Raw genomic sequence first — 3,625 nt, 5'->3', positions numbered from 1 at the left:
GCTGCTGTCGTTGGCTTCTCCACTGTTTACACGCATTTCTTTGGATGATGTTGCCTTTTCTGTGTTTTTTTTTTCTCCTCTTCCTTCCTTTGCTCTCCGTTTTCGTGCTGCGAGCGAATGCGCAGAAGGACCACGCGCAGAGAGCAACATCCGGTTTACCCTCCTTTCGAAGCGGCCACCAACACCAACCGTTAGCAACAATAGGGGAAAACTCAGCTGCTACCGAATCAGTGAGCTAGAGAGAGAACACCGCTCTTAGCCTTAGCCGCGTTGGCCGTCGTCTTTCAGAGACCAACGGGCGGCTGGTAAAAGTAGTTGACGGCGCCGAGCACTAGGCGCCTCCATCGCATGCCGGTAGCGAGCATAAAAACAAACCGAACGCGATCCGAACGAACGAACGAACGAACGAGTGTATCCGCACGACCGCGACACGACACGAACGGACCTATCCCTCTAACCCATCGTAGTAACCATCGCCCGAGCAGCAGCAGCAGCAACAGCAAACGTCATCGGCATCGCAGATGTTCAAGGCAGTCGGTCTACTTCGCTCGGAAGCAACGGACGCGCGTTACCGTCACTCGCAATCATCTCAAACTCCAGCTAGAGTACGTGGAGTCGCGTGGTTTGACATTCGTTAGTTAGTGTTTTCGGTGTTTCTTCCGCGATTCATCATTGATGGTTGTTGATGATCGTTGTTTGTGAACATTTGCGGTTTTAAAAGATTCGCGGTAGCGAACGGATGCAATCGTCGTTTGATGCCAGACGCATTGACAGTGCCAGCGGCACACTAGATCGAGGGTGATTCCGTCGCCGTTTTGTACTTCGCATAACGGGTGCGATCGTAAGGAAGATTTGAAAATTGAAAGCGACGATCGGTCGCGGTACGAAAACGAATAACTGAAGCCAGTGAGAGTGCACTTAGCAAAACAACAAAGAAACAGAGGAAATTTTCTGAAAAAAAAGGTAGAAATCCTTTCGAATTCTCTTCCCCCACCCTGATCGCTACGATCGGTGGCAATCGATCACGCAGCAGAACCGCGCACGCACCGCTACCATTATTAGTGTTGACAATCCGGGCATGAAATCGGTGCTCGAATGCTCGATCTCGATTTGGTCGATTAGTCACGCCACCGCATCCACCCCGACCACCGCGACCACCATATAATGATGAGTGTAATGAGTGTGATTAAAAGCGGTTGTTAAAAAAGCGCCTGTGGTTATAGCGCTTTAGCTCGGTGGCAGATCCGCGTAAAACCACCATTCGCGTGTGTATGTGCGTGTCGTGTGTGTGGTTGAGCGTTATCGAGAGTGGTAGAGTGGCTCCAAGGTTTCAAGTGGCAAACGTTAATTGAGGGTGAAGCAGCGCCTGCAAGCGACACATCAGTGGCACGGTATCCTGTTTTGCGAAGGAGCGGTGCAACCACACTAGAGCTGGTTCATCCCTGGTTCAGGACCTTTTCCCAGGTATCTGTTGAATGTTTAATTTCATTAATATTTATTAGCCTTTAGAGGGTTAGAGAAAAGGGAGAGCACGATACCATGGCATGCGAAACGATGGCTTTGACACCGTTAACCCCGTTAGAACTTCCGGTATCCGACGCTATATTCATCTTCCTGGGAAGCAGGAGCCAGTCTTCAGCACGATGCAGACAACCTCCCCCTCCTTTAAACCACCTTCCCCCACATTTTGACGGATGGTTTATCCTTTTTGATCCGTAAATTATTTCCAACGACAAATCTTCGTCAGCGACAGCGACGACGACGACGACGACGATGTTGTCTCAGTTCGGGGAGATTTTTCACGCCCCGGTGCCAAAGTGTCACGCCAACACAAACACAAAACCGCTTGCTCCTCGACGGCATCCTCGGCGCGTTATGCCGCGGTTAGACGGACGCGGTCTCCCTGGCCCCGTTTCGGCCCGGTTTCGCGATGCCTCCGTCGTGAAGCCCCCGGTCCGGGTTGAGGATTAATTAAACGAATCCTTCCTCGTAAGATTTTCCGCCCGGTACCGGAGTTGGAGTGAGCGAATCTTCCGGCGAATCGGACGCACTTCAAAGGCACGGCATCGCGGGGGGGTGGGGGAGGGGGGCTGTAATCCCACCGGTGTCCGGACGGAATGCAACGTCAATGTTTTGGGGGTGAAGAAATTCATAATTCATCTGCAGGAATGCTCGGTTGGTTGCTGGTGGTGCTGTTGCAGACACCGGGAACACTGTGGTTGACGCTTTAGTCAACCTGTTCCCAGCAACATGCTGGCATCCGTGCGGTGTTCGAGAGTGTAAATGAGCCGAGCCGAGCTGAATGGTTCTGCATTTCCTGCTGCTGTTTATTTGATACAACGCACACCGAGACACACGGCGCGGTAAATCATCGTTTTTCCATCCGATCGGCAAACGTTGCCATCGAAGGCCTCATTTACTTGCTTGCTTGCTGTAAATCAATGCTTTCGTTAAGTATGAATTATTGGCAGGGAGAAGTGTAATTGGTGGTCAACATAAAAATGTTGCCAGCAATCATTTTTCCGTGAATTGTGAACGCTCAGTGATGGCTTTAAGATACTTTACGCCGACTGATTTAAATCGTTTGTTTGGCTGCAATTCAATCGGATCGAAGTTGCGTTATTGATTTTATCTGCCGCCTGCAACATCGGTCATGGGCCGATAATGAATGCATTCTCGTTCGGGACCGCCAGACTGTCCTGATGCTGGGTGGTGCTGATAAATCGGTTTTAACGAAGCAAACGTTGCCGGTGCCGGGGCTCTCATACAGTCATCGGCATGTCGCGCCGCATGTATTATCATTCGTTCCGTTTTGAATAATCGAATGGATCAGCAGCAACGCCAAATGGATCCGGACATCCGGATGTCCAGGAACGATGACGCCGCAAACTGCACCATCGTACCGGGAGGAATGGGAGCAAATGGGTGTTGGAATTCTCAATCCATGCAGCTCGATGGTTTCATTTGCAGCTCCAGTCCAGCTCCAGTGGTGTACTCTGAATGCCAGCATACCATCTGTTCCAGTGGAGCCAAAACGGGCGGTTGCTTGGTCGGTTCTTGGCTTCCGTTTCTGGGTTGTTTACGTTTTTTGGGTTCCCCTTCTCCCAAAAATGATGTTGAGCTTCCACTTCCACAAGTAAAAGCATCTCAAAATATCTTTCCGGGAAACGGATTCACTCCTCGGTGCACAGAAATCAAGGATGTGTGTGTGCCATGTGATGTTCACTTCGTTGCGGTACCGTGCCGTGCCGGTGATTGTAATGCCACCACAGACCGGTGACCGTAATTCAACCGAAGGACAATTTCAATTTCCTCACAATTAGTGTGTGTCCAGGAGCTAGGTTTGTGGGGTAGGAGTAAAAGCATGGAACGCAGAGTCATCTTTCAAATTTTCGAAAACCCTAACACTTCGACTTCGGGGTTCGTGCAAACGAACGGGGCGAAGTATGAGGGAAAGTGAGATGATAGTGTTCTCACTTGGCACATCATCATCAACATCATCTGCATCTTTACCGGACTTTGTAGCTACGTTCGTACTGTGGCCAGTGTACGGACGTCCGGAGGGCTTAAGCGCTGGCAGTAACAAGTAAATTCAATTCCAACTCCATTCCCGGAGACCCGAAGT

The 3,625-nt window shown here is 50.5% G+C and overlaps 1 protein-coding gene across 2 annotated transcripts in view; it reads left to right on the top strand.

Annotated features, from left to right (window-relative positions):
- The first annotated feature begins 548 nt into the window (after positions 1-548).
- LOC125956907 (ras guanine nucleotide exchange factor B) overlaps positions 549-3,625 on the top strand; it is a 68,191-nt gene continuing 65,114 nt past the window's right edge. For both annotated transcript variants that reach the window (XM_049689179.1, XM_049689178.1), the window contains exon 1: positions 549-1,464. The gene's annotated coding sequence lies outside the window, so the exon portion shown is untranslated. The remainder of the gene's footprint in view (positions 1,465-3,625) is intronic.

This window comes from Anopheles darlingi, chromosome 3, assembly GCF_943734745.1.
Source record: "Anopheles darlingi chromosome 3, idAnoDarlMG_H_01, whole genome shotgun sequence".
NCBI classification, from domain to species: Eukaryota; Metazoa; Arthropoda; class Insecta; order Diptera; family Culicidae; genus Anopheles; species Anopheles darlingi.
This window is presented reverse-complemented; position numbering and strand designations above follow the sequence as displayed.